The following is a 21365-nucleotide window of genomic DNA, read 5'->3' as shown; positions in this document are numbered from 1 at the left end:
GTGGCTTGTGTCAAATCAAACATTTTTGTTGCAAAAGCTTCTTCTTTGGCCTAAGGGAAGCATGCACATCAATCCATTAAAATGTGACTTAAAATATATTTTAAATTTTGGTTGTCAAAAGCTTTGTTTAGTTGAAAGATGTTACTTCGAGTGGGTGGAAGTATATTTTCCCCCTTTTTTGTATTTTTGAGTAACGATTGATACCATTTCGTGGAGCATTAGTTTTGCTAGTCCCCAGTAATTGGCACATGTGCCAATGGTCACTTTTGTGTCACTGTTTTGATTTCTGATACTTTGGAGCAACACTATTATCTAGGTTGTACTATTGATTTGAATCCTGCAGAATCTATCAACTGGAAAATTTTTAAGAGAAAAAAAAATCAATAAGTTTGATCATCATAGTCAGATATTGCAAATGTAGAGAATCGTTTCATTTTTATGATCTTTTAGAATCATCGGGTAATGCTCCTTTTGCTGTGGAAAAAAATAATTCGTCAACTCAAAACTGCATACCGACTGATGAAACAGCAATAATATCGATATTTTTTTCCATGTAACATTCAAAATTTATTTTTATTTCTCTAAAACACTTTTTCAACATCAAAATGGGTGATTTAGCATTAATTTATGTAAAATTACCTGCTTAAAATTAACATTAATTATGTTTCTTATTATAGAAAATTTGTATATAATCTAAAAGTAAAAAATAAAGTGATTTTCCACTTCTTTAAACATATGCCAATCACTGGATCACAAGGTGTCATACAATGGTGTATCCAGGTGCCAATTACTGGTGATTTTGATAACTTTTTACAAATATATTTTTATAAAAACATCTATTCCAATATTTTTGGATTTAGTGAACTAAATAGATGCACAGAAGCGCATTCTTTGATACAAAAAATTTGCAAGTGAATATTTTTTTCTAAGTAATGAAAACCGAGGTAAGTTTAAGGACAAACTCTTAAAGTGATAATCGGGTGTTTTCCAAAAATTTAAAAGTATTTTTTTCTGAAAGAGCATTTTTAAGAACATAGGATCTGACCATTTTTTTGATAAATTTGTTTACGTTTAATATTTTTAAAAAATTACTTAAATCGGAGCGCTTTCATTGTTTACGGCTTCTGCCAAATGATAAAATGGCATTGAGTATTGCCATTCACAGTGAAAAATATTTAATTCGCATCTTTACTTACGTGCATTGGCAACGATATGGTTGGTAGCAAGCGTAGACGCAATTTTAATTCGCTTGATTATCATAGCGTGGAAACGTAGTAGAAAGATGCAGCAAAGTGCATCATTTGTGACGTCATCAAGACCACGCCTTGTTTGAAAAATCGGACATTTAAAAAAATTGATTAAAAAAAAAAAACTGTTGGGAAAATGAAAGTATTTTTTGGGTCCATGTTGTTATTATTATTATTATTATTTTGCTCTTTCTATCCATTTCAGTGACTAAAAGAAGTACTTTTGACTGAAGGAAACCACCGCATTACTGAGGTCGTAACCCTAAATTATATCTTTTTAAGTTTACACAATATTCAACTGGTATTTTTTTTTACAAGCTGCTGCGTGTGATAACGAAATTAAGACGGTAAACAGGAATTTTTCGTGTTACTAAGTGCAATGAAAAATTTAATAAACTTTCTCATTTTTTTAAATTTTCTATAATTTTCTTCCAAATTTCAGTCAAATTTTTCTCTTGTATGTTGTCAAGCTTTCTGAAAGTTTTGTAATGTTTATTGGAAAACTCTGTCCACTATAAACCAAAATCCGGTGACCGGTTATTAGGTTACCGGTATTAATAGGTAATATGGCAAAAACAAAAAAAGTTATTTACAAAATTTATATTGGTTTAGTTCATACCTTTACAATTTTTTGGTTTTTCTTAAAAATATTTTATTCTAATACATAAATTTTAGAAACTGCATAGCATTTTGACAGGGAAAAGACTACTCTAAATAACGTGAGCTGGTTTAGTTTAATTGAATCAATTAAAAGTTTAAAGCTCCAAGAAAACAAGGGGACCAAATACCCTCAGTTCCCCCTAAATCAATAAACTTAACACACTGATAATGGGAAACTTTTACTCACATTAATTATCTTCCAAAGCTCGTATTTTTTTCATTGATAAATCGATTCTATGTAACCTCAAAACACGAGTATTTAATTTTTGTTTTTACATATTAATCACATAGCACCATAAACGCTGCTTTTCTTACATGTAAACATTTTGCGTGTATGCACCAACGCATCTACACTATATCGCCAAAAATATTTGGACACTTTCAAATATTCACAATTCTACGGATTTCTCGGGAAATAAGAGACTAATTGTTCTGTAACTTTTGTCTTTTGTCACATTAAAGGTATGTTCCAGCTGTCATTTTTAAGTAAAAATTAAATCAGTGTGCAATTAAGAAGCCAGCAACAAACTGAGATAAGAAAAAAAAAAGGCTTTTGATTCTTTTTCATCGTAAATAGATGGGAATAAGCTCGAAAATTTCTGAAATTTAACTTACATACTATGAAGAATTAATTTTATATTTTATTGAAAGTGTCACTTATATTCACGAAGATATAAGCATTTCTTTCAAAAATAGAAATCTTATTTGGACGTTTTTGGCACATAACACGCAGAGTTTTCTGACACCCCTTACCAAACTTTCAGAAAACATGACAGGATAGAAGAGAAACATAATAGTAAAATTTGAAATTAGAATATTGAAAATTTGATGAAATACGAACGTTTAAAGCGTTTAAATTCTCCCTATGCATGCGAGAAAGCCAGCTTTATAATTTTCATAATTAAGCCCCAAGTAGGTATTCCAACTCATAATATAATTCGAGTTCTAAATCTAAAGATTTTTAAAGATATCAGCCGAATTTCAGTGATTCTTGAATAGGCGATGAATCGTAAGGGTACGTTTGCAAATTTGCCAAATTTAACAGTTTTTAATTAAATAAAAAGTAGCTTTCATTTCTTACCAAGGAACATTACTCGTTGATTCGAAGAAAGAATAGCATTATTCGTGACCAAGATTCATCACTCATTATTTGGATGAAAAACAGATTTCATTTCTGACCAAGAATAGTACTCGTTAATTATATAAATAAAATAATAGTTTAAAAAACTAAAAAACACGCTTTCGTATCAACATGAACTAAAAAGTGAAAAATAATCTTTGGATGATAGTAGTTGACCAATCACTTAATTTTAATGTAATATAAAAAAGGGTGGGGTGCTGTCTATTTACTTTTTTGCTTGGACAACAAATGGAAGAAATTCAAGACAACTGATAAGAAGCCCCCCACGCTTTTTTGTATTACATTAAAATTAAGTGATTGGTCAACTACTATCATCCAAAGATTATTTTTCACTTTTTAGTTCATGTTGATACGAAAGCGTGTTTTTTAGTTTTTTTTAACTATTATTTTATTTTTCTGTTTTTTAGTCTTATATTGGAGAATTATCAGGCGGCGAAATTATTTATAAAACGAGTGCGAGGTAATATCTTAAAGTTAAGACAAGGGCACCCCGATGCGAAGCTACTATGAGTCATCAATGTATGTTTGTGGAAATCATATTTATATTACTTTGATAATTTGAGATGCATTTTTATAAAAGTTTTGTTCAACAATGGTCTGATCAGCATTGAATTTCCAACTGAAGGCTCACCTAAATTTTGGCATGAAATTAGTTAAAAACAATTATATTTCATGTTCTAATTATCTTGAAACATTGGAACAAATTTTGTCTGATGCAGAAAAATTAAAGGTTTTTGTAGATATTTTTAAATAATTTTTTGCGAGCATTTTATGATGTATTTTTTTTAATTTTCTCTTTTTCACATTGTTGGATTTATGCCAAAATATTGATTAAAATAGGAGGAAACTAACAATAAAAAGAGTTAATTAATTAATTTGATTATAGAATATTGCATTGTCATCGGGTCTGAGGCTGCGTGCCAAATTTCAAAAGAATACGATCGCAGGAAGTGGGCGAAGTTTGAGCTGCAAGATTCCGTTACAAGATACATACATACATACATACATACATACAGGTGAAATTAATAAAAGCGTATTAAAAAACAGCTTTCACTCGTGACCAAGAACCCATGATTAGTTATTAGGTGAGAAATTGCTTAGCAACCATTTTCATATCAAATTGCATTTGTTTTATTTATCACTAGCTGCGTTGAATGACTTTGCACGGTCTACCTCGAAAATAAACGTTATGTCAAGTGACTTATTAATCGACTTCAAAAAAGGAGGTTATGACTTCGTCTTGTGGCTTTTTATGTATGTTTTCGTATTACTCCAAGAATACTGGACAGATGGCTAGAAAATTCTTTTTTTGTTTGGAAGGGTATACTTTCCAGATTGTCCGATGTTAATTTTGTCTGGATCGGTTGAGGGGTCTCGGAGAAAACTAAGAAACTTTAAATTTCATACGTTGTAGTTACGTAGACCAGCTTTCGTCAGCTGCGCTATACGTCACATGTCACGTAGTTTCGGCGTGAACGGTGCATTTTTCTCGACGGAGGAATCTTGTTTTGAACAATATTAAAGAGCCAGTTTTTTTAAGGATCATGCAGGCTGGATGGTTGACATTTTTGATTTTGCTGAAGTTTGCAGGATATATCCCTTATTTAAAACTACTAAACAAGTGTTTTTTTTTTATTTTTGCAAAAAAAAAAAAAAAATTCTGAAAGTTTTTGGAGATCAAAGTTGGACTTAGTTCGTTTTTTCAAGAAAAACATACCGATTTACATAGGCCAATACTTTTTACTTTAAAAGTGAACCGTTGGACTGGCAATTATTTTTTATTCTTACTACATCCTCAATATCTGTTAGTACATAATTGGTTGTGGTTGACTCCTTTCGCAAAGGTCAGGGGTTACTCAAAGTTGTGCGAAAAAAGTTTTTTTCTGAAACTTTGACCGTCAAAATCTGCTTGCGTCAACAGTGAGCCACAGTAGTGCATATTTCAGTAAATACATACCATAGAGTACTATCCAAAAGGAGAAAGATTTGTGTGACTGACATGTGACACACCGAAATATTTGACTCTGAAATTACAGATATCACAAAATTGCATGGATTTCAAGGTCATTAACTGCTTGCGCCAAGAGTCAGCAAATATAAAACTACCTGGAGAAGAAGCCTTTCTAGTCATAGAAACACAATCAGTTAACAGACCTATGGCTTAATGTTTCGAATTTTACATAATTTGACTCTGAACTTTGCTCAAAGAGTGTTTTTTGGCACTTGTGAAAAAATGCCAGTTAGCTGTATTTATTATTATTATTAGTAACAATATTATAATAAATTTTCATAAACTAACTAAAATGGTAACAAAAGACAACATAAACTAGGAACCAAATTGAAAATTAAGTCCATAAACTACTCAATATGCAACAAAAACTCTATTTGTCTAAATTAAATAAATACCCTTGTGAATGAAAAGTAAAATAAGAAATAATAACGTCAAATAGCACGAATTGCAGATTACTGCAGACACGTGTTTCAGCGTAACAAGGAACGCCTTTTGCAAATCAAAAGAAATCAGCTTATGGATGAAAGGCATCCGACAACAGACAGACAGATCGACTGACATACATTTTTCCCTCATCTCAATACCCTACTTTCCAATTTTTAATTTTTCGATATTTATTTAATTATTTGACACTTTTTTTCTTGTTTTTCACGATATTTTCAAGATGCATTAAGCCTCCTTTCATGATTTTTTCTTCTTTCTCTGACTTTTACTGGGAAAGTAGGCTAAAAAAAGTGGCAACCTTCTGAACGCTAATTTAAAATGAGATCGCGCAACGATAGTTTTCCGATATGAAAATAGAGTTCTATTAGGCCTAAAAGTGCTTTTAAACTTTTCTATGTTCTCTTAAAACTATTTAGCATGCAGCTAAAAAACACGTATAATACTTAGACCTTATTTCAATGAAAAAAGTTTGTAGAATGAATTTTTTTCGTATTTTTTACTGTAAATTATTTTTAACATGAGATTTAAATGTTACTAAAATCATTGCAATTTTAACGCCATGAAAAATTTGAACACTTGGTTTAAATAATTGTTGTTTTATGTATGATTTCTTACTATATTTCTTACTGGCATCCCCCTTCACTTCGCCATTTTTTATCTCTAAATAAAACTCTCTTAAGAAAAAAAAACTTTTATTATTATCCTCGCATATGCAATATGTCGTACTATATTAACACTAAAGTGTTGTAATTAAACAAGGCAACTTATTTCTGTTACATTTTCCCAGTTTCACATTCGCAGGAAAATGCCCAGGAAATAAAGAACTATTAGCCTGACTCTTACTTTAAAATTGATTTTTGCATTCGTGGCAAATGATATGCCCGCGAATCATTCCCCCTTTGTTGTAATCCAGCACGTGGGAGATCGCGATCATTCATTATCCGCGATTCTCCCTGCGTAGGCTGCGATTCATTTAACATAAGTCATCACCAGAAGTCGAAAAGGAATCGAAAAGTTTCCTTTTTATGCCCAGTGGATGAAGACACGGGCTGTCTGGCGATTTTTTATCCCGGACATGTAATAAGGGAGTGTCTGGTAATGTGCTCGGAAAAGTTCTGCTAAATTGAGATGCATGTTCTAATGAACTGGCTTTTGCGATTAACGACAGGGTTTTCTCGACCTTTACTTATTGAGGGTTCATTCACACGAGGGTAACTTCAGTTGCACCATTGGAAGATTTAATTTGTTTTACGAAGCACTGCAAAACATACATACAGCCATTCAAGGAAACTTTGTGTCACAATTTGTTAATTTTAAACCCCACTCATACCGAGAGAAATGTAGTTTTCAAAAATGAGTATATTCAGGTTTTCAAAATTTTTTGAAACCTTGCGTTTGAAATGTGAGCGCACATGCTTTCAAGTAGTGTGCAGAACTGCTTCATACTCAAAAATAAGTAGATAACTCGGAAATTATTACATACTCAAAAATGAGCACAAATACATCAAAAATGAGCACATATTGATTCATTCCCGAGTAAAGTGCAAGGTTTCAAAACTGAATAAAATTGAAGTTTTTAAATTGCCTCAAATTTGAAAACCACATTGTCGGAGCCTTATTGACTCGGCTATATGCTCAAATTTAAGAAAATTTTCGTTGTTTTTGAAATTGTTGTTTTTAGAGTAGGGTAGACCGGGGCAAGTTTACGCAGTGCCCTTTTTTCAAAACGAATTATGACTGAAGAGTCAACAGTCATAACAGATTGATGCTGCTCCCTTGCAAATATCCTCACAAGTTTCTGAGCATCAGTCGACCTTCTGTCTAGCATGCAGAAAAAATAATCTGTTTTCTACCAAGTCGAGTAAATTTTGAGTTGAACATTTTGAAGCTTATTATGAATAAATACTACTTTGTTAAGAAAGAACAAATATGTAAAAATAAGTAGAATTTTATCCTTTCTTGAGAATTGTATTTGTATAAACTGAAATGTTATTAGAAATTTTTGCACGTTAAAAATGAATCCAAACTTGGCGACGGGGCAAGTTCACACGTTGACGTCTGAGCACCTTTATACGCACGTCCTTACTGTGTCTTACTTCTAAAAGTGCCCTGACGCTTTTTTTCGCTCCGAACTGTCTCAAAACATTTTAGTATTTTCCGGCAATTTAGTTTTTAAAATCACCATTTAATTTTCAATTAAGTTACAAAGTCGTATCTTGTAGCTTACAATCATGTAGTGCCGTCTTCATGCCCGTTCAGCTTTTACTTCATATTGTAACGGATTCGGTGCGACTTCCACTTTCTTGAAAAGAAGACACAGTTCTTGATAAAAGCACAGGAAATTTATTTACACTATGTACAGGAAAGATCGTCAACAACTGCTAAATTATTCATCAGCAATTAAGCACTTATCACACAACACCGTAAACTCAACGTTTACACACGTATTTACTTCCAAATACGAAAACAACACAGCGAAATGCCTCGCAATAAACAGAGCAAAAATGCTCTCAGTTCGAAATCTCAATCGAAACTCAACTGTTTATCACGCAGGACGCTTTTATAAACATCGAAGAATTTTCCACAACATTCTTTCTGCTTCCAGAAATGCGTAGACCGTTATCTAATTTTATCAATGAAAAGAAAAGGAAATAGGGGGTCGTATACTTTAGCGGAATGAAAAGGGGTTGTATATTCATTACGGGAAACTATTTACAGGTTACGAAACTACAATAATTACTATTTACAGAATTTGTAACAATATTTTATTCAGTCTGTAAAAAATTTGCTTTATTAACGATAGCATGACATTATGTTCAAAACACTAACAGGAACCACGTTAGGTGTCAAAATAAATATGCGTAAACGTGCCCCGTGTCCGGAGCAAGTTCACGCAACCGACTTGGACTCGAAAATAATTTTTGTAACGGTGAAAAACACAAACTGTGCAACAACTGAAAATACTAATTTTGACTCTATTAACTGTTTTATACAGTCGCAATGTATAAAATTTCCTAAGTTAGAACATAAATATTAGAAAATTCAATGAAAAATAATCCGCGTAAACGTGACGCGGTCTACCTTACATAAGTTGATAGTTTTGTTGGTAAAAAACGGAGGAAACACGCCTAGCGTTTTAATCCAAATTTTTAAGCCGAAATTTAAAAATAATAACTATTAAATCAATTTAAAATGATTGACTAAGAGTGGTTAAAAGTTACCCTGCCATTTAGAGTTAATCTGGTGCCACGTCAGAAATAAAATGAAATATAATAGTTTTAATAAAAGAAGTGTAACTTTAATGCAGCAAAATAGATCTTCCAAATGTTTAAAAACCCAACCTCTGTGCGTCACAACATGACAAGGTTTCTATCATTTATAATATTTATAAGTCATGACATATAAAATTTCTTTCAAAATTACAAAATGCGAAAAATCACTCACTATAGTAGATATATAAATTTTGGGCGTACAATGTTGATATAATTATTGTTTATTGAATAAATTATAATGACGTGGGAAGGAAAAAGTCGCGCGAAATATTTCCGAAGGAGAAATTTTTCCACCATGTTTGTGCAGAAAACTCTCATTTTCAAAAAGTCAATTTTGAAGTAAATTTTGATTGTGACAAAATAAGACTCTCTTTCCATGTTTTCCTTCATTATTTCAATTTTAGCTTCATTGAAACAAAAATTGTAGATTGCAATTACTGCTTTGTATTAAGCTCTAAGTTGTCGGCCCTTCGTCTGCTGATGAAACATTACACGTATAATTTGTTTGCTAGAAACCTTTGGTACGCTTGGTTTTACAAACGCTTCATAGTTTAGAGATTCGGAAAAATTTTCAAAGATTTTTCAGAAAAACATTTGGAAAATTCACATGTCGAATCAATTACAATGCTGATGCTGAAAATATCACTTGCTGACTTCTTAAAAGAAGTTTAATGACGAACCAAGAAATTGGTTAAATCTAGACCAGCGTTTCTTAATTTGTTACATAATTGAAACACTTTTGAGTCGACATTTTTCGTGGAACACCTGTTTTTCCACAATAGTTAATACTAGTGCGGTACAAAATGATCGTTTTCAGTGGAATGGCCTTTTCCCAGCGGTTTAAATTATTATTTCTCAAGGGTTCTTCTCCTAAAGCAAGGGTTCTTCTTGCTTTAAGTTTCCTTTACGTTAAAACCTTAGCTTTCAAAACGTATAATTAGTTTCGTCATTGGTATATAGAAAGAGTAAAAACATTAAGCAATGCATACAACAAACTACAAAAGGTTAACTTTGGATGTATCGCAAGTGAGAGAGACGGATAAATTAAATTTTAAGTAAAAAAGTTTTTAAATAAAAATAATACTGTGCCAGGAGTATCTTTGTATCAAATGCAACGATTAAAAAATGTGCTTACTCCTGTTTAATTAAAACATTAAGATCAATAACAATACGTTGATGAAATTCTCGAGTCGGATTCCCCCACGTGACGTTGAAATGGCCCTAAAACGCTTTTTTTTAATTCCAAAATAATAATAATGATAATAATAATAATAATAATGATTTTTGACTTAAAGAACAGTAACTTCAAAATTGACAAATTTCTCTAAGCACCTACGAGTTGTTTCAGACAAAATTTTAAAGCTTTAATTTTAATAATATGAGTGAAATATTTTTACTATGACAGATCCACATCCTTTATATCAGGCTTTATGGATGAAAATTGCATTCTCAGATCAGGTTCAATGCTAAGGATGTGGTGATATTTAGGTTTACCCCCCCCCCCCCCTAGTTTCGTTGACATTTAAAATCCCACTGTAAAAGGTAAGGTTGAAACTGAAAAACAGAGGGAAGGAAATTTCGTGTCGGCGAAACTGAGGGAACAGAGATATTTAGTTTTTGTCGATAGATAAATTGAAAACATACATTTAATTGCAAATAGTAAGAGCGGCAACAAGGAGTTTCGAAAGGATTAGGAACACTCATATTTTAAATTGCGCCAGAATTTCACTGAATGGTGTCACTTTAAATTTTTGCTACAAGGAAGGATCAAGTACCATTTCAAGTTTTTCAATAAAAGATTCGTATTTTAGGTCTGACATAATTGAACGCCATACAATGAAAAACAATGGTTTTTTTAATCCATTAGTGATATTTTTTCAGCCGTTCATTCGGAAAGTACTAAGAGTGACTAATTTGAACGTTTTGGAAAAAAAAAAAAACTTTGTGGAACCTTGGGTTTCGTGGAACACAATTTAAGAAACGCTGATTTAGACAGAATTTAGCTGTGATATATGCAGATTGAATAGATGGGTATTTGTATGTAGTAGGTATATGATCTTGTTCACAAGTACTGTAGATCATTTTGTTTTGTTTTATATCCTTTTGTTTCCATGAGTATTCTCTCAACGCATATTTTATTATTATGGTTATTATCATTATTATTATAATTACTATTATATGTAACTTTATACTTTAGCTTTGTACAATTTAAATGTAAAATTTGTACAGTAGGACAATATTATGAGGTTTTTTTCTTTTTTTTTTCAAGGTAAGATTGGTAGCGAAACTAAAGTTACAATAAGAAGGAGAAGTTTTATGTGGAATATTTAGATATATCATCCAGATACTTCCTGCATGGTCACTGTTATAACTGAGGTATTTGTCGTAGCGTGGCTCCAACTTTCTCACCCTCGTCATAAGAAGGCTGTGGAAAATCTCCATAAAAATCCTCAAGTTTACCTGTGCACAAGAAAGGGCGTTCGTTTATCGTTCCGTTTATGTATTTCGTTCCTAGTGTTGGGAAAACATATTTTGGACGATGACGGGGATACCTAATTAAATAGCGTTATTGACAAAGTCACCAAACTCAATATTCCGCCAAAAAATTTTATTGCATAGAGGAAAATTAATGTATGATGCTGCACTGATGAAAGCACTGGGACTACTTTAGTCTGCTCTGGTTTACAAAAGCATATGCAACTAAGTAGTGAGAGAAGCTGCTAAGGGATTAAAAAGGTGACTGAACGGAAAATAACTTATCCCATCTATAGCCCTTCTCTGATTACCTTTACTCATTCACAGAATTATTTTATTATTACTTTTTAGACTGGCAGCTGCTTTCTGAAAAGATGAGTCTTTCTACCTCTTTCTGCATACTTTTCCAAGGAATTATTTTTTCTTCTGAATTCTTGTCCCGCTTTTTTTTTGTACTACAAATTATTATTATTATTAATTCGTTATTATTATTATTGTTATTATTATAATTATCGTAATAATTATATCAATGAACAATGTAATAATAGCAATAATAATAATAATAATAATTATTATTATTATCATTATAATAATAACAATTATTATTATTTCTGTCATTATTAACACTATTATTAATATTATTGCTATTATTTTTACCCACCAGACTATATGCATCTTTTTGTTATGAAAATGAGCTAACATAAAAAGTTAGAAAGATAGAAATCCTTTCTTTTATGACGGCAAAAAGGATTATCCTTTGAAGGTTTATAAAAATAAATTTTACTCGTAGGGTAGATATGACCATGGTATTGAAAGTTAATCATCATGATTGCAGTCTTTATTAATTTATCTGCTAGCGGTAGCAGAAACAGCGCGAAACTTTCTTGAGACAATTCGTAGACTTTTTTTACCCGGGAAAAGAAGAGGGGGAAAATAAATCTTAACAGGAAAAATGTCATAGATTTTTCAGCTTTATACTGTACTTTCCGGAGTAAAATCTACATTCCCGATATTTGCCATTTCTAAAACAGTCACCAGATATTACTATGGGCTTTATTATTAAGCTTTACACGCCGCGCCGTGGCAATCAATTGAATAAAAATCATGCTTATACTATAAAATATGTTTGTGTTTCTTCTCAGTGCACTTTTTGTTGTGCACTAATTAGAAAACAGTAAAAAATGTGGGAAACGGAAGGTAGGTGCTAATAAACTGCTAAACAGCTATAATGTAAGCAAGCCATAAAACTATATTTTAAAACGCAACAAAATTGAAACTTGTTTTACATTAGTAAAATCACTTTCTTTTATAAATGTAGGTAAGTTGTTTATCAAAAAATCACAAAACTATTGCATTCACTTACTTAGAGTTACAAGCCACCGCTGCTTAGTTCGTCTGCTTAAAACATTTTCTGTATTGGAAAGAGGTTTCCTAGTACGTATCTTGACCGCACTGCTTAAGTCGATCGCGGAACTACTAGAGCATTTCCACCAGTGTTAAGTAAATACTACTTGTGAATTCTTCGCTTACATCGCATTACTCACGGATTTACAGTTCTCATTAAGTCCGTTTTTAAACCAAGAAGCAAAAGTATTTTAAAGATACACATACTGAATTCATGCGAGGAAGTTTAATGATGTTTTTCCGGCTTCAATCATCTATGTCGCTTTGTTTTACTTCTGCGCAAGGCAGTCACGCAGCTTTTTTTTAGGTTTCTGGGTGTTAGAAAGGTATCTAAATATTTCAGAAACGTTTCCGAATGGATAAGAAAAGTGTTTTTATACATTGGTTTTTCGTTTCGGAAAAGTAAATTTTCATTCAAGAGAGATTTCTGAATTTATTTACAGTGTATATATGTTCGTGTACGTCGTTTGTGGTCTTTTCATGAAAACATCAGTTGGGTACATAACTTTTGCATCCACCATGGGGAAACTTGACAATGGCAGGGCTGATTACCTCGCAAAAATTGTGTTATAGGCATTCTCCATTTTTTAAAAAAATCTAAGAATATGGAGATTCGAGATAAAAAAGCGTCCGCAAAGAATAAAAAAAAAAGTAGAGGAAAAAGAACTGGTAATAATATTAATGTAATAATAATAATAATAATAACAATAACAATAACAATAACAATAATAATAATAATAATAATAATAATAATAATAATAATAATAATAATAATAATAATAATAATAATAATAATAATAATAATAATAAATAAATAAATAAATAAATAAGTAAATACAATCATTGCGAAAACTACTTCACATTTAAGTTTTATTTTCATCCTTATCTCAAAATATTTTTTTCAACGTCAATATATTATACGTGTACACCTTGTTCCTTGACTTAGACGATTTTCAACTTCCGCACTAGCGTAGTTGAAAAGAAGATTTGAAGAAACTGAAAATAATTAGGTGGAAGCAAAAGGCCGCAAATCGTATGGAATGACGGTCTTGAAAGTCTTGAAGAAGATCGAGGCTCTTCAAGGGCTGTAGCACCAATGATGATGATGCTAGCAGAATTTACATTCTGGTAGGTAAGGGTTTGGTCATAATAGTCTTTACATGGGTATAAAAACGTCATATAAGAAGTGGCAATATGTGTTAAGACAAAAGGTTCTCGAGGCTGATGCTCGAAACCACTCTCGCAGCGGCCATGGGAGTTTTTTTCTGTTATGGAATGGACGCCATTTTTAGTTTTCGATGCATTTGTACCAATAGAAAAGAACATTTGATAAGATAAGGAATAAAATTAAAATAAAACGAAGAATTATGTATAAATCTGAATCCTTTTTAAAAGATACTAAAGGGCTCCTCCCCCTGCTCGTTGACGCTCACCAACCCCTGAAGATTACTTTGCAATCGTATTTGATTCGCAAAGCTTTAAATCGTCAATTAAAAAGAAACAAATTAAAAACTCACTATGAGTTCCTTTTGGAACAAAAAGCACCCTTTCCCCGGGTTACAACGTCTACCAACTTGCAGAGCCGTAGGGTAAGGGGCTCCTGAACATTGCAAAACTGCAGTTTTATACGTTTGAAAAGTTGCTTTCATATTCGTGATCCCTAGTAATATATTTTGCTTTTCAGCTCGGGGCTTGAATTGAGTTGAACCAAAGGTTTCGGTTAAAATGGAAACCCTTAAAGTTTGTGAATAAGAAAGAAGAAACATGTGAATCTAAAAGACGTAACTGCAGCAACGCCAAATAAAACTTCAATAACTTGAATGGAGATGAGATTTTTCGAACTTGATTAAAACGGCTTGTAACTTTTATTCTTTTGGAGATAGAAGCTTAGTTTTTCGACCATGGGTCAAGTTAGATCTTGAGTTAAAAAAAGCAGCTTTTTCCAGTGGTGTCAAAAAAGAAACTTGTGGGACAATTCCTTAACTTTTTACTGATAGGTTTAATGGAGAAAGTAGTGTCTAAATTTCAGCTAAGCCTAAAAATATTCGAGCTAAAAACGCAAATAACCCCTGCCGTAATTAAGATAGAGCATTAAAACAAATTGTGTAGAACGCAAAAATTCCACCCTTTTGAACGATATATAATATTAATGAGCAAGTAATTTTCACACCTTTAATAGGCAATTTACGCTAAATTTGAGCTTGGGGCTCGAAGTAATTTTGTGCAACGTTTCAAGTCTGTAGGGGCCATGGGGTCTCCCGGACGCAGACCCACCACAGATTTCCTTTCAAAATTTCTTTGACCTTACTTTTTTTTAATACGAAGAGAAATTTTCTTTATCCGTGCAAGACTTTATTAACACCCTGTAAATATGTAAAGTAGTTCATGCATTATTTAATTCTATGCAGAGATGCGTTGAATATCGCCTCCAATTTTATTACACTGCTAGTGTACTGAGAGAAGAGTTATTCCACGTCAACTGACCTAATTTTTCAAATCGTCCCCACTCGACCGTATCCGAATTGGATGTAATTTTATAGAGGTGTAGAGATGCCTTTGAAACTAGCCTGTAAACATTTTCAGCTTCCGCGATCCAAAACCTGAGGATCTAGAATCTCCCGAAAAAATGACCCAAAATGGCGGATGAGCTTTTTGTGACAAATTGCCATTTTTAGCCAAAGTTTTCAGAACAATTTATCATTCTGGAACCATGAAATTTTTGGAGCTTAAAGTACAATTGCCTGTTAATGCACTCATTTATTTTTGTGAATTTGAGCTCATTATATTTTTTTATAGCACGCGTGTAAACGCGTGAAAGAGCGCTGTGGGGAAATTTTTTCCTGAAGTTTTAAGTTGTCATAAAATCTAAACAAAATTAATTCAAAGGTTCGTACTTCGTGATTAAATTGTAAAAATACTTGTTTTTAATGAGTTACAGTTGCAGAGCTTAAATATCTATTTTCGAAAAGATATTGTCATCCAAAGTGGCTATCAAAACCGTTCAAGTAAAAAATAGCCTATTTTCAAAGCGCTGTAGCTCAAGTTTGTCACCTCGCATCTTCTTTTCGTTTATACCATTAGGAAGAACACATTTTTTCCTGTCAAACTAAGTTGTTTTTCGATGGTGTTCTTTTGAATAAGGGAAAAAAATGAGTTTAAAATTCTGTCTGTCGTAACGATTGGCCACGTACGTTTAAGGTTAGGTTGCGGAAAATTTTATCAAACTGTAAGTCTGGAATTTTAGAAACGTAAAGTATTTTTGGTTGTCAATACGTTCTAGTATTTTTGTGAGTTTGAGTTCATTCACGCATGCAAAGTCTTGACAGAACGCAGTGGAGAAACTTTTTCCTGGATTTTAGAATGTCATAAATTAAGAACAAAAATAACTCAAAAGCTTGTGATTGGTAATTCTATGGTCAATATACATGGTTTTAATGGGTAAAAGTTACAGAGCTTAAAAATTGATTTTCTAAAAGATATTGCCATCCAAAATGGCTATCAAAATCGTTCACATAAAAAAGGCCAATTTTCAATGCGCTGTAGCTCAAGTTTTTCACCTTGCGTCTTCTTTTCGTTTATACCATTAGAAAAAACATATCCCCCCCATCCCCCCTTTTTTTGATGGTGTTCTTTCAGATAAGCATGAAAAAATGAGCTTAAAATACTGTTGGTCGTTTACGGGAAAATATCGTTCTAAATTGAATAAAGAATGGTGATTACCATCGAAACCGATGTATAAGTGATTTTGCAACTGTTTTTAGTCAGAAATAGTTTTTTTCTCTTTTAAAAAGTTATTTCTCAAATTTAATCAATAGAAACAGGAAAACATCCTGTTCTGGAAACAGACTGATACATCAGACAAAACAAGATGTTTTTCTGTTTCTACCATATTTCATTTGCATAATAGGTTTTAAAAGATAAATAAAAACTATTTCTCTCTCTACTACAGTGCCCGCCACTAATAAAATCACTGGATTATAAAATCAGCCGCTTTATAAAATCAAATCTGGAAGAACAGAATCATTACTATATCAAAATATGTTAGAATTATCCTTTAATAAAATCATCCTCGCCGTTTTATAAAATCAAACTTTTGGAGAGCATATGCTAATTCTTCTCTGAATAGAACCAGGATTTTATTTTTTCTTTCAAGATTTAAAACAGTGCAGCATAAAATAACAAATTCACATAAACAAAAACGAAAAAAAAGGTGAAGTTTGTACGTTTTTTTTCCCTTGGGGAGTTGAATGAAAAAAAAAAAAAAGAAGAAGAAGAAGAAGAATGAAGCAGCCACAAGAGAACTGTTTCAGAGCCATATATTTAGTTGGTGCTGCCTGTTTCCACTTCGCAGATCTGTTTCGACTTGCAGCCTGACCACTGAATTTCAATCAGTTCGTGCACATTCAGCTATCTACAGGGGTTGACAGTTCATTTTTACAATTAAGTTAAAATTGTTAGCTAGCAAGTCGTGATGACTTGAGTGTGAAAGATTAATCCGAAATTTTTAATAAGTATGACAAGTTTCCTTAATGTAGTTAGTGTGATGCTGCAATTAAATTAGGGATTTCTCAATCTTTACTTTCAAATTCTCTTACTCAAACAAAAATAAGTCAATATTTTAAGACCCTTGTGAAATTTTAAAAATGTACCTTATGTAAGTTAAAATATCAACTGTATTTTGCAACTAAACTAAAATAATACAATACAACTAAACTAAAAATAAAATACAACTAATCGTAATTTATTCCTTTTTTAGAGTATTTATACTTGAAAACCTTATATTTTTTTCAGTGCATGAGTGCCGGTTTATAAAATCAGCCGCTTTATAAAATTAAATGTCCTCAGAACGAATGTGATTTTAATAAGCGGCGGGCACTGTAACAGATGCAAAATCACAAAAGCCGGTTTCCATGGCAATCACAATTCTTTATACATTGTGGAACGATATTTTCTCGTAAATGACAAATAGTATTTCAAGTTCATTTTTTCATGCTTATCTGAAAGAGCACCATCGGAAAGAAAATTTATTTTTGTAGGAAAAAATATGTCTTTTCTAATGGTATAAACGAAAAGAAGATGCAAAGTGACAAACTTGAGCTACAGCGCATAGAAAATTGGCTTTTTTCATGTGAACGATTTTGACAGCCACTTTGGATGGCAATATCTTTTAGAAAATCAATATTTTCGCTCTTCAACTTTTACCCATACAAACCAAGTATATTGAAAATAGAATTACCAAGTATGAGCTTTTGAATCATTTTTGTTCAGAATTAATGACATTCTAAAATCCAGGAAAAAGTTTCTCCACTGCGTTTTGTCAAGACTTTGCATGCGTGCTACACAAAAGTTAATGAACTCAAACTCACAAAAATACTAGAACTTATTGACAACCAAAAGTACTTTAAGTTCCTAAAATTTCAGATTTCCAGTGTGATAAAATTTTCCACAACCTGACATTAAACGCGGCAAATCGTTACGACAGGCAGAATTTCAAGCTAATTTTTTTCCTTATTCAAAAGAACAACATCAAAAAAAGAAAAAAAAATAATTTGAATTTTGTCATCTTGAATTCAAATTATGTTTTTCACAATCACGAGTGTGTGTGTGTATGTACACGTGTGTGTTTGTGTGTGCGGGGGGTATGTGTGTTTGTGTGTAGGCATGTGTGTTTGTGTCTATGTGCAGGCTTGAGTGTTGGGTGTAGTGTATGAGTGTTTGTGTGCGTGGGGGCGGGGTATGTGTATGTGTCTGTGTGCAGGCATGAATGTGTGGTTTTTGCTATAGGAGCAGCATCGTGAGGAGTCGGTCGACTGTGTGATGCTGCAGAGGGTGCTGGCGGGAAAGTAAAAAGATAGCACATCAAAACAGTCAAATAAAAGCAATAAGCAATCGTGATTGCTCAAAAAAAAATCTCATTTTGATAGGGAAAAATATGCTCTTTCTAATGGTATATACGAAAAGAAGATGCAAGGTGACAAACTTGAGCTACAGCGCTTTAAAAATAGGCTACTTCTCACTTGACTGGTTTAAACAGATACTTTGGATGGCAATGTCTTTTCGAAAATAGATATTTAAGCTCTGCAATTGTAACCCGATAAAAACAAGTGTTTTTATAATATAATCATGAAGTACGAATCTTTGAATTGATTTGTTCAGATTTTATGACAACCTAAAGCTCCAGGAAAAAATTTTTCAACAGCGCTTTTTCACGAATTTACACGCGTGCTATAAAAATATAATGAGCTCAAATTCACAAAAATAAATGAGTATATTAACATCCAATCGTACTTTAAGCTCCAAAAATTTCAGGGTTCCATGGTGAAATTTTTCTGAAAACTTTTGCTAAAGATGGCAATTTGTCACAAAATGCTCATCCGCCATTTCGGGTCATTTTTTCGGGAGATTCTAGATCCTCAGGATTTGGATCTCGGAAGATGAAAATTTGTATAGGTTAGTTTCAAAGACATCTCTACACCTCTATAAAATTTTATCCAAATCGGAGATGGTCGAGTAGGGACCCGTAGATCACTTGACATGAAATGACTTTGAAACAGGGCCGCCGTTTGGGTGGGGATACCGGACCTACAGTTCCGGGCCCCGGAGCTTTGGGGGCCCCGTAAGGTCATGAAACTGTTTATCCAATAGTTTGACCCATTTCCTTACACCATGAGGACTATTGAAAGCACTCGATCGTTTGTGTGAAGAACTTGCTTTAAAATTAACCGAGAAGGCAGTCAGTGAACCATAAGTATTAAAAAATATTTCAGTTCTTTTGTGAGCATATTTATGTCATTTTGGTTATGTATCGACGAACCTACAGTAATTAATCAAAAGCGTGGAATTTCACTGGATGTGAGCTTAATCTTCCAAATGATATCCAAGAAGACTTTTAAAAGTTAAGGATGGTTGGCCTGCAATTTTCAGGAAATAAAATTAGTTTCTGAAAATGGACTTCAGAGTTTAGATTAGTTCAAGGCCTGTTAGTGGCTTTTTGGCCATTCGACGTCGAGCCTCCCAATAGCTATGAGTCAAGTTGTTTGGCAGGAGAACAAAGTCTTTACAGGTGAGTAAATGGACTAAAAGATTGAACTTTCAAATTAAAAAAAAAAAAGGAAGAAAGAAAGAAAGAAAAATAAAAAAAAAACTTTTTTTTTGATGAAGGAGCAGAAGTCGAAGAAGAAGCAATACATCAAAGTAATGAACTAATACCCGGTGAACATATTTCGAACAGAAATAATTTATAAACAGTTTTGGACTTTATTATTAGTGATACAGACGCACGTTTTGAAGAAATGAAGGGAATTTGTTCCCTGTTCAAGTCAATACTGAAATATATGTCTTTTGATGTTGAAGAAGTGCAAAATATGCCTGATTGTCTGTCATCAAAGTATGCAACAATAATCTACTTGGATATGAGATTATTCACTTTAGAAAGATCCATTCGTCAATCTTCAATGTTTAGTTAAGTAACTCAACTTTCTCCCCTAGCACTTTTGGATGAGTGAAGTATTGGCCAAAACATTGCCAAATTTCACGGGCGTACATAGCAGACCAAGGGATTTTGATTTCTGAAATAAAAAAGAATAGTACCAAACATCGCTACCAGGGAAAATTTCGGCGTTGAAAAGGTGCGTTACTTGCGAATACAGAAGAATTAAATGCCCAAAAAAATCAAGCACATATTAAGTTTTTGACTACAAATGTTTGTTGCTTGCAAATGAGGTTCAATAAAACCTACAAGAAATTTCAGTTTGTGACAAGCGAAGAATAATACCAAAGGTCGACAGGAAGAAATTTCGAAGCGGCAGTGACTATTTCCTTCCTGAATAATATTCATGTAAGATGGTCCACCACCCTACGTAGGGTTTTAGGTACTGAGTGTATGGCGGCAACACTTCTTTAATAGCAGTTTTATTAGTCATGCATTTCCTACGGTGTACGGTATAGCCACCGTGGTAGGCCAATCTTTCCCCTCGTGCCGTTTGACCTTATGGATTTCTTAAGGGAGTCTCAACTTCGAAAACTCGAATAACGTTACAGGTACGAGAAATTAATCACTCCCTCCACGGATGTGTGGAAAATATTGTGTATCGTATGCAATACCTGGAATATCCCGATGTAGGTCGTATTGAACCTCATTTGTTAGTATAAATCATATTTTGGAGAAAAAATTGATGCATGTTCTATCAGTTAGCATTAATCCTTCAATATTCACAGTAATGCACATTTTCAACGCCAAAATTTCCCCTGGTAGCAATTTTTCGTACTAATGTTTTTTATTTCAGAAATCGAAATCCCATGATCTACTGTGTACGCCCATGAAATTTGGCAACATTTCGTCCAATACTTCCCTTGCTAGAGCGCTCTGAACACCTCACGTTATTTTATAATCACCCTGTATATATAACAGGAAACTTCAAACGATATTTCCTAACGTGTGTAATCCTAATCTTTTCCTAATGTGTCCCTTCGAAAATTTTGCACTCTCCTGTCTTGATTGTCGTCCAAGTCTAAAGGGCATTTAGTAAATTAGGAAATCAAATTAAGTATCAGTAAATTATTAACTGGACAAAACGGACTAAATTCTCTAGCTATTCTTAGCAATGAGCATCAACTCGCACCACGACTGGATTTTAACTCAGTCATGCACAAGTTTGCGGCAAAGAAAGTACGTAGAATGAAATTATGCTAGTAAATGTCGAGAAAAAAAA

Source organism: Uloborus diversus, chromosome 6, assembly GCF_026930045.1.
Source record: "Uloborus diversus isolate 005 chromosome 6, Udiv.v.3.1, whole genome shotgun sequence".
NCBI lineage: Eukaryota > Metazoa > Arthropoda > Arachnida > Araneae > Uloboridae > Uloborus > Uloborus diversus.
The sequence above is the reverse complement of the archived record's forward strand: the minus strand, read 5'-3'. Positions refer to the sequence as shown.